The following is an 11,366-nucleotide window of genomic DNA, read 5'->3' on the forward strand; positions in this document are numbered from 1 at the left end:
TGAAATGCACAAGATACTTTATTGTGCTAGTTATCTTATAAACAAAAGCCACAATACTACTGAGGTTTTTAATATACAGGTGGGGGTAGAAGCCAGATCCTTTTTTAAAAAACAATGTAAAAGTTTTGCATACAGATACATTTCTAAAAGACCCCTATGAATCTGAGGCTAAAATTTAAGATTTTTATAACAGATCAGTTTAAGAAAATATTCCTGACTGAGCGCATAAGTGGCCTTCAGTTTTTTTTGTTTTTTGTTTGGCTCAACAGCTGTCAGTTGAGTTTACTGACAAGAACAAGCAGGTCATATTTTTTGCATGAAGAGACAGTAGTTACAATTTTTTCTTTTATTTAACCAAGAAAAATCAGTTATTTTTCAAGAGGATGGCATTTGTTGCAACAAATTGAGTAGAGATTGCACTCACACACTATAAAGGGTGAGCACACTTCAGCAGAAATGTGAGGATGAAATGAGACTAAAGGCAAAATCCTGTTATGGAGCAAAAACAGACAGTTATCAAAACAGTCTGAAATACAGTATAAATGCATTTGCTAAAATCAGTAACCTATTAGTTTTAATTTTCCATACATCCAATGAGTTCTGCTCTTAACTTTATATAGTGTTTTGTAAAACTAGTTTGACCTATAACAGCGTGTCCTTTTATATAAGCTTGTCACATGTTTGTAAAGTATCTAAAGTTGTGTTCGGCTGTAGCAGAGTAAACAGTACATTCCCTCTGAGATGTAGTGGAGCGTGAAATGAAAATACTCAACAGCAGTACTATTACCTCAGATACCTGGTGTGAGTGTAGATATATACATTCCAGCTCGGAGCTTGTTGAACGTGATTGGCCTCCGAGCCCGGCCTCCTGTCTCGCAGCTGAAAAGGTCGGCGTCAGCTATGATGAGAGCAGCCACCTATGCAGAACTGATGGACAGCCGCTCAGTTTAGCTAACATTGCATGTTTCAACAAGGCTATATGTGTCCTTGAGCTGTAAGGCCTGTATTCGGCTGACACCAGAACTCCAGCAGTCACAGCACAGTAATTAAGCCCCAACATCATCCATTCTGACTCATCACTGCCAAAACTAAAACCTCCACTTCAGCAGGTAATGAGGAAGACCCTGAGAGGGCTCTACAGGCCATTTAGATGTCCCGCAGAACGCCTCTCCGAGACATCTCTGCATAATATTCAGCACTCTTAGCAGAAATGTGGATTTCCTGTAAGGATTTTCAAGGTCCCTCCTACCTCCTATTAACCTGCAGTCCAGGGAGTTGAAGGACAATTGTTCTCTGTAGAGCCGCACTTCAACAATTTGACATTTTCTCTACCAAAGCAGTTCTACAGCGAAGAGAAAATATCCTCTAAAGGACACTTACGGTAAACTGAGCCTTAAAAAAGAAAGGCCTGCTGTACACCGAGGCAGCGGGAGGAGGAGGAGGAGGAGGCAGGGTGAAGCCCCGCGTCACTGTGGCATGTTTTCATTTTTTGGTCAGTTTGCTGTCATTTGTCGTCATTTTGCATCACTTTGTGCTTATTTTGCAACATTTTGTGGTTTTGTTTCTCCTGTCTTTTTGCATCGTGTCATCTTTTTTTGTGTCAGTTTGTGATTGTTTTACATCATCTTGTGGTCATTTTGCATCAGTTTTATCCAGTTTTTGTCTCTTTGTGGTTGTTTTGTGTCTTTTGTGATCATGTTTACACCACTCTATGGTCATTTCTTTTGTCTCTTTGGTTGTTTTGTGTCTCTTTGTGGTCATATTGCGGTTGTTTTACACCACTGTGGTCATTTTTGCATCAATTTATTCAGTTTTTTGGTCTCTTTGTGGTTGTTTTATGTTTGCGGTCATTTTGTGGTTGGTTTTGTCTCACTTTGTGGTGGTCTGGTGTAGAAAGTAGAAGCGGCGGGTGGAGGAAGCAGGGTGAAGCCCTGTGTCACTGTGGCCAGAGGACAGTCATGGAGATGGCCCTGCTGTTACGTAATAACCTCCAGAGGCTCTGACCCCTGCCCTGCTGCAGCACAAGCAGAGCTGCAGTTCAAAGCTCCCGCAGAGCTCTGTTTTACATAATGCCCCCTGCCTGCTAAATGTGACAGTTAACAGTCCAAAATTATGCCATTAATTGCTCCCTCTGTCCCGTTCAGGTGAGGTTAGGTGTCCCAGCAGGTGCTCTCTTTATGACCCGCTGCATCTGCTCAAACAGCATCTCTGTGCACTTTTCATAAAGGCCTGTCCACATCATTCCACCCTATTAGTTCAGTCCTCCATCATCTCAAATGAGCTCCTCACAGCCAGGGACAAATGAAGCAGGGGCGGGTTCAGAAACCCTGCACGGAGGGCTCAGATTTAAAGAGAGGGGGCACGATGTTAAAATAAGAAGAAATGTGTTAAGACTCAGACTTAAAACGTTGATTCTTGGCAATAATAAACTGCACATTATTAATCGTTACATTATTTATTCAGTGTAATAAATCAGCCCCAAATAATCAACTTTAAATATTCTAATGTGAAAGAGAGAGACACACAACTTTGCATCATTTTCATGGTCAGTTTGGGTCTTTGTGGTTGTTTTGCATCACTGTGATCATTTCACATCATTTCATGGTTGTTTTGTGTGTCTTAAGTTGTGTCATTTTGTGGTTTTGTGTCTCTTTTTAGTTGCTTTGAATGACTTTGTGCTTGTCGTTGTGTCTCTTTGTGGATTTGTTTGATTGACTTTCCAACCAGAAATGTTTAACAGTCACTTCATACAGAGGTTTGGTCGGAGGGCCCCTGGTCCTGCACCCAGTCATCCATCCATGATGCTAACAAGCCAACTACCTACCAACTACCTCTGGCCCCGCCCCTGATCGGTTCAGTCCTCCATCATCTAAAATGAGCTCCTCAGGGCCAGGGACGAAAGAGGCCAGTGCTGTTTATGACTCGACTTTATATGACTGCGTGTGTGTGTGTGTGTGTGTGTTTCTGTGTGTGTGTGTGTGTGTGTGTGTGTGTGTGTGTGTGTGTGTGTGCGTGCGTGTGTGTGCGTGCGTGCTGTCATGCAATGGAACCTCCAGTCCTGAGGTAGCAGCTGTTGCTAGTGGGACAGCAGCCAGGTAACCAGGGTGCATGCTGGGACAGCAGAAAGGAGGGCCAAGCATTTGATTTATGTGAGAGTGTGCATGCAGTTGCTTGTACATGTAAGTAGGTGTGTGCATCTGTGTGTTGGTGTGTGTCCTGGCATCGTCGCTGGCCGGCTGGCACGGACTCAGCGGCAGGCTGTCTTGCAGAGTGAGGGAAGTGGCTGGGTGGTGCTGCGGCGTGGCGTCTGACAGGAGGACAGACTGTAGGGGGGGGGACGACCACATACTTAAGACCATTATTAACAGGACGGAGGCCACAGGCTGCTGCTGGTCCTGCAGTGACTATCTGACTGCTCGACCACTGTTAGGACCTGCTATTGTGCCTGCACTGGGAGGAATTTAAATCTGAGATGATCACATTCTGTTAATCAGTCGCTCATTTAAAGTTCCCACCATCTCCTTCCTCTGAGCAAAAGGCTCCTACATGAGCACAAAAAGAGATTTCTGTGTTTGTGTTTTTGTCTTTGCTTTTGTCACTGATTTGACAAAGGTCCCCGGCACCAATCAGGATTTAGCAACATCTGAATGTTGAATCAGTTGATTAACTGATTTATCCAAAATACAATCAGCAGATTCAGTGACGAACCTGTGATGAAAATAATGACAATGTGGAGCCCCAGTGGAAGTCTTTTATTTTTACATGGTGATATCAAATGCACCGCAGGCTGCTGCAGGGTGGAGGAGCTGTGGAGGACGCTTGATTTATATATGTTCTATGCTAGGTGGATGAATGGCTTTAACGTCAGGGCCTGTTTTGCGGCTTGTGTTATTGATCACAACTCTTTTGGCTGGATTCCCAACAAGAGGGTTTGGAAGAGTGTTTATATTTCACGCTTTTTATAATGAGAACAGAGCAGGAGTCAAGATGTAAACAGGTGGAAATCATATTTTTTTTTAATCCACCTGTCAGACATCAAATGATGTAGATGCAGTTTTTGGGTATTTCTGCGTGACTCATATGTCATATACACTACTAACTAAAGCTATATGGTCTCACAGACGCGTCAGTAGTCCTCCCGAGTCGGACTCTGTGTAGAGGACAGTGAATCTGAGCGTTTCTCTTGGGCCTGCCAGACTGCAGCTCCTGCACCCCTGCACTGTGGCATCAGTATTCCAGGCCCGTTTATGGACACAGCGTTCCCTGAGCTGACGGAGGCAACAGCCCTGCACCCGGTCTCCCATCACGCCACCAGAGGGCAGAGCACGGCGCTCCATTCGCTTCACGCATCCCAGAGCACTTTGTGTGCTGTAGCCCACTTTGGTTCCTCCTCTTTATCTCTCTTTTTTTGAAAACTGCCCTCTATTCAGAGCTGGATTTAAAAGCTTCAGATGATTTGTAAACCAGCAGCGACACAGCTCGGACTGCTCTTAGGTCCATATGTTATTTTATGCAGGAAATTATGAAGCTTCACACTGCTTGGATCAGCAGTGGGGGTGATGTGAACGTGTCATTTCAGACTATGTTTGCTCCAATGGTTTTTTTTTTCTTTTTCTTTTTCAGTTGGTTGACCATGCTTATAGCTCTGTGTTGCCACTCAACTCTGCATGACCCAAAAAATAACCCGGGGTGAGCGCAGTCAGCAACTGTTCTCTGGTCAGCATAAACAACAGGCCTCAACTCTCTCAGACACACACACACACACACACACACACACATACACACATATAGGCTTGCACATGCAGATTCAGTGTTTGCATGCACAGGAGCAAGATAAACATTCCTCTGCACAGAAATCCTCGCACACATTTCAGGTTGCATTTTGTTTCCACAGCAGTAATCCTAAGAGAAGGAACGTCGAACGCTGCAGCTTCTTCTCAGGGACTTAAAAGTTTTGCTTTGGAGGCTTCGGGTGACGTGCCCCCACACAGCTCCCATGGGTGCTCGCTTCTCTGTCCCAGAACGTTGTCCAGTAAAGTCAGAGAAAGGTCATTAGTCGGTTTGATGTGAGGTTATGTAACCTCACAGCTTGCCAGAGACACAAAGCCAGGCTCAGGCAGAGAGAGAGAGAGAGAGAGAGAGAGAGAGAGTGTCTGTGTGTTTCCTCTTAATATTCCCAGCCAGGAAGGGACAGTGTGTTCCTCAGGCCTCATCTCCTCACCCTGCCACCCACCCTGATACCTCACCCCCAACAACTTTCACCACCACCACCAGGCTGCCACCCCCCCTCCCACACACACACACACACACACACACACACACACACACACACACACACACAGAGCTTCTTCTCTATTGAACAGCACTGCAGACACACTGATCACGACAGCAGGAGCGAGAGAGCGAGAGAGCGAGGGAGGTAGAGAAGGCACCAGGTGATGAAGTTTGACTTTTCCCAGCATCAAAACGCAGACGTCAGGGCTGACTTAAACTTACTTGGAGAACAAATTTAAGAATGTCAATTACCCCCAATGTCCTGTTTGTGGAGATGCAAGGACTCAAAGTTAGCATGATTTCATTATAAATTGTTTCATGTCATGTTTCATGTGTGGTCTCGCAAAGTCAAACATTATGATAAATCATCCATTTTCAAACTGCTGCTGCCTTAAATCCAAATCCTCCTCTGTCTGAAGCACTGACCGTTGGATGAAGAGATGGTGCAGAGCGCTGTGGGACAGTGTGGATGAATTTTTGATCAATAACGCAATTAAATAAAACAAGTAAAGGATGATTCTGGTTTATTAAACCATCATTTCTATCAGTTAGGAGAAAAAATTGTTAATCGTTGTTATTTGGATGTAAACCTGAGAGGGAGAAGTAATGCAAGTTTATAGGTTGAACCAGAAAGAAACATTAATGATGGACAGTTTGAGTTTCTCCTCCAGGTAAGTTTGACCCAGCAGCTATAATCAATATTTTTACTTTCAGTCTTTCAGTTCATTGTTTCGGTTCACTCTCACTGCTCTCGTGGCTTCATTTTCGGTCAGATGAAGCAGCTGTTTCCAGAGAACAAGCTCTTAAAACTGACTGTACACTCAGCAGCAAACACAAGAGAGGCACAATCAGAGACCAGCTGGTGAACATGGCCAGATATTTCCCTCAGGAGTTGGTAGAGACCAAAAACAGAACTAAAAGAGAGTGAATTTTGCAAATTATATATCAGCATGACTGCAAATAAATGCTAATTTTGCTATGTTGTGTTAATGGTAATGTGCAACTGTTTCCTGACTATATCAACTCATATCAACAGTTTGTTTGCGCTGCTTCGGGGGACAAAAAAATCAGTTTTAAAACCTATTAAATCCTATGAAAACTTGTGTTTAATGCCTTATCGCTTTTCTTTTTTAGCAAAGTCGCTGTGTTCCCAGATCCTTGCAGCAGTTAAGTCACGGTAGGTGAGTAAAATGTTATTATAATTGATAGAAACAGCAGCCAAACGGGTCGAAATAAGATCCAAGTTAATCACTTATGCTTTAAGGGGACAGCTGTATATTTTCAAAAACATTCAAAACCCAAATGACATGGGTTGTCAAGACTGAGAAGTGAAGGAACGGAGAACTGGGTGCAGCGAGGGACGCACAAACACATCCAAACATGTAATCTCTTTTTCTTTTTGCCCTATTTCCAATAAATTACTCTTTGTGCCCTCCAGCAAACAGAGCATGGAAATCTGGCCTCTGAGCATCATGGGGCCCCGCTCTGGCTGCACGACGCTGCAGCTGTGGGTGGAGCTATCATTAGCATTAGCTCTGGAGCTCTTGCCCTGACCCTCCCTGACATCTCTGTGCAGTGTCCAACTCTGTTATCCTGCCAAAAAAAAAAAAAAAAAAAAAAAAAAATCTAGCATTGACTCTTCAAGGGCATGTCTCGCCTCCCCTCGGCTCCAGCTCCTCTGTGTGCGGAGCCAGAGGAAGAGGGGGAGGAGGAGGAGGAGGAGGAGGAAGTGGAGGGTAAGTTTCTTCATCCTACACCTGCACAGTGAATCAACCTGTCAGGAGCTGGATGTAACATAACACAGATTAATGTCACTTGCTAGAAACACCTTTTAGTCTAGAGACTGTTGTATAGTGTTTTGTTTTTTCACCATTTCACAGTTGTTACTCTAAACCACGTGGGCTTCAAACTAAGATGCCGGTAAAAAGAATAGTTGTATATCACCATATGTGCTGTAGGCACAGGAGATCTGTCAGGCTTTAGATTATCAGAGCTGCGTCGCCCGCAGGGTGATAAGAGCAATATTTGGTCTCGAGAGAGTTTAGTTCAGAGTTTAAAGGGCGTGTTCTGTGTTCACCTTTCCAAAACAAAAAAAACACAAGAAAAAAAGTATAAGGAACAATGTGTTTATCTGCTCTAATGTGAGCTGCAAATTTTAGCATTAGCTGCTTTATTTCCAAAGGTAAGTGGCATGTCACTTATTATCATGTGGAGTTATGGGTAACAGGTGGGTTTTATTTGGCTTCATTTGGTCCTTACATACTTTTTTCTTCAAAAAGTGTATTTGAGAATACAGATATTACAAGTATAAATCGAACCACTTGTCCTGTTTTCCTATAATAAGCTTTTCCAAGGGATTAATTAGAACAACATTACATATATATAACGATGCTGCTCCTATCAGCTGGCTACAACGCCATGTAGCTTTAGCCTCACTCTTTTAGTATCATGTCATGTATGTAGCCATCACACACATATTTAAGATGCTTTTATAGGCAAAATCAATCAGCTGAAAACACCAGAGGGTCAGATATAGAGATTAGCATCAACATCTCAGACGACAAAAAACACAATCATTGAGGCCAGAATTGATGAACTGCTTTTGCTTAGACCAACTGTCTCAAAATGAAATCTGCCACTGTTCTCGCTGTAAACTGCAGTAACACTTTAAATTTCAGTGTTAGTATTAATAAGTAATAATTAAATAAAAATAAATAAGTAATCAGTGTTTAAAAACCCAGAATGTGTTTTATTGATACCAATATGTACTAAATAATTAGACTGTAATTTTCAGGCAGTAATCTAAACTTCATTATGTGCTGTGTGAGACCGGAAAGCTTGAGAACCCTTAGAGCTGATTAGAGGAATTTCTAAGTGACTATGTTTCAGTCTGACTGTATCAGTTCTCCAGGGGAGGTCAGTCACTTCAAAACAAAATAAACAGTTTAATCTCATGAATGGGTATTAGTGGGAAAATATTTTATGAACAAGTGCGAGTCTATGCAGGGGCCTGGGAGTGCCTAATCTTAAATATTAGAGTTTGATTTAAAAGGTTGACAACTCAGCCTCTCCCCACATTAGAAATAAGGGCCGAACTTGTCCTCACCCTCCCAATCTGTGATACCACGGATGATGTATTGTTCCACAGACGTTTACGGCCCTCTGTCTGCCCGCTGCCGGGCAGGTCCAACTCGCAGCAGAAAAGACGTGACAAGACAGCATGTTGAAAAAGGTTATGAGGGAAGACAGAGAGACAAAATGGGAAGGATACGCCTAAGAGGAGACGAGGAGAGAGACGGACAGAAAAACGTATTCATTCCTAAAACATATTAAAAATCTGGGGCCAGGTGCTGATTTATGAGAAAGCCAGTATCACTAAGCCTCCTCCACACACACACACACACACACACACACACACACACACACACACACACACACACACACACACACACACACACACACACACACACACACACACACACACACACACACATTTTCTCTTTAATGTAATACAGGCTTGTAAAATGACTGCTGCTTATGAATTCTGAATAAAGATGGCTATACATAAAAAAAAGGCCCTATTCATTTAGACTGCTACGTTGACATATTTTCCCCTCAAATTCATGGAGAGCGGCTTGTGTCAGAGAGCTCAGATAATGGCAAATCAGGATCTCAGCACTTTTCTAATAGAAACTTTTTTTTCTCCCCTCTCCCCCCTTATTTGATGAATCCGCTGGCCTCTAAACTTGTCCAGAGCTCGGGGAACAAGTTTAGCGAAGCACATGCTGTGCATACTATCATGCAGAACTCTATTTATACACTGAATCCATTGATTTTATTTATTTAGTCTTATTCTTGGAAGACCTCTCTTTGTACTGCGCTCCCCTTCAATCACACATACATAAAACACGCCACCGTCCTGAGGAACCGACCCCCTCTTTGTCTCACAAATAGATTTGCTTTGTATATCTGCTTCAACACCATATACGAGCGCTTCTTTACACACACATATACACAGTCGCAGGAGCATGTTAGGCCCTGGAAGCAATGCTTTTAGGGCAGTGGTGTAGAAAGGTGTTGGATGTTGTTTAAACCTGCAGTAGACTGAAGCTGGCGGTGTTATTGCAAACCTGTGTTTCTTTCTCAGGAATACTTCGTCCTAGAAAGATGCTCAGACGGCCTGTGCTTTACAAGCTGCCTTCTGCGAGGCTTTTTAGCTCAAAGAGAGAGAGAAAATGTGTTTACTGGTGTATAAAGAGCTGTAGCTGTACAGCAGAAGCCCAAAGTACCACGCAGTGTGCTCTGAGGTCTGATAAACTGTCGGTTTGAGCTGCTTTCTATTAAAAAGCAAGGCAGATATTCTCTTTCTGTACGCGCAGTAAACTTGGTCTCGTGTCTGTGTAACTGGCAAGAGCATGATGTGTGTGTTTTCTGGGCTTTATTAATCCACTTACAAGCACACACTCATGTAGACACTGGGGTTCTGATACAGGCATTCAAGAGCCAGCGCTGATATTTTTGGATTGCGGCTCCCAGTGGTCGATTACAGCGTGTTATCACCATTTTACAACAGCAGGCAGAGGCTGTGGTTTTAGCAGAGCACACAGGGTTTATATATCTGACAACTCAGCTTTTGGTTTTTATGGGTGTGTGAACGCTGAGGCCAATATATAATATTCTGTGTCGATATTCAAGAGTTTTCAAGCCTAAAACTGTTTTCTTTCAGGTCCCTTCGTCTTTGTCAAGGTCTTTGAGGTTATCTCTAAGATAGAAGTACAAAAACACACACACGAGCACACATTCGTACTGCTATACTTGTGAGGACACTTACTGCCGTAATGACTTCCCCACCCGTGACCTTAAAGGCGAGAATGTGCTTCAAAACACTAGTTAGTTTGATGCACACCCTGTACGCTCGAAAACACGTGTGACACGTGTTGTCCAACCACTTTGGAGGGCAAAATTGTTATGACCGCACTCGGGGTTAAAAGATGGCCGTCACAGAGACGTGAGACAAACTGGATAATTCAAATAATCAAATTCAATATGTGGAGACACTTTCATTCTCTCCTGGAACTGTTCATAGTGTTTGTACTTGCAAAAAGTGACAGAAGTAATTGTGAAAATTAAAAAAAAAAAAAGAGAGCTAGAGAGAGAGAAGTTCAAACCCTGCCTACTTTAACATCTGTACACAGCCATGTCGGATTGTCAGTTCAGGAAAGTTACGTGTGTGTGTGTGTGTGTGTGTGTGTGTGTGTGTGTGTGTGTGTGTGTGTGTGTGTGTGCGTGTGTGTGTGTTTGTGTGTCTACAGCTAATTCCATCCTTAATCCTAAAACCATATTTTAACTTCCAAATGTGTTCTCACTCTTAAAATCTGGAAGTTCAAAAAGCTTGATCCTCACACAGACGGAAGCAGTGCTCGCTAAATTCTCCTTCTCAAAAATGAGCTTGTTGTTTATCGGTGTTGTTCCTGATGTGTAACGAGCTTCAGTCTTGACCCTAAATAAAACTGTTAGGATGGTTAACAGGATAAGAATGAAATACATAATTACACACACTGAAGTTTTGAGGGTCAAAGTTCATTCCTGACTTTGGAGACAGAAGTTTCACATAACTCTCCTAACTCAATGTCAAGTTACTGGCTTTTTGCTGAACTATCAACCACGTCTCATGGTCTTCATCAGGTAGTTTGTCACGGAGTTGGCTGACATGTGATCACGTGATCTAACTGTAGAACTAAAAGCAAACAGCGGAAAGCTCTGAAAACAGTGAGTAAGTGGACACTGAGTTAATTATTATTATTATAAATCATTTTTTCTGACTCTGAGATTTGCTCTGTTTTATGAAATACTGGATTAGCTCATCTCTCTCGGGCCTCTGAGAAACCCTGAAATGAAAAAAAAAAGAGGTTGGGAACCACTTCTCTGTTCCACAGCTCCATGAGGCAAATAGTTGCTTTACTTTCAAGTCCATTTTTTTTGCATTGCAGATACGATGATGTGACAGACAGACAAGTGTTAGTACTGAAAACTGTTAAACAAAAAGGTGTTACAGGATAAAGTGTGTGTTAGAGACACGCAGTGAAACATGG

Source organism: Seriola aureovittata, chromosome 17 (genome assembly GCF_021018895.1).
Source record: "Seriola aureovittata isolate HTS-2021-v1 ecotype China chromosome 17, ASM2101889v1, whole genome shotgun sequence".
In the NCBI taxonomy this organism is placed as follows: Eukaryota; Metazoa; Chordata; class Actinopteri; order Carangiformes; family Carangidae; genus Seriola; species Seriola aureovittata.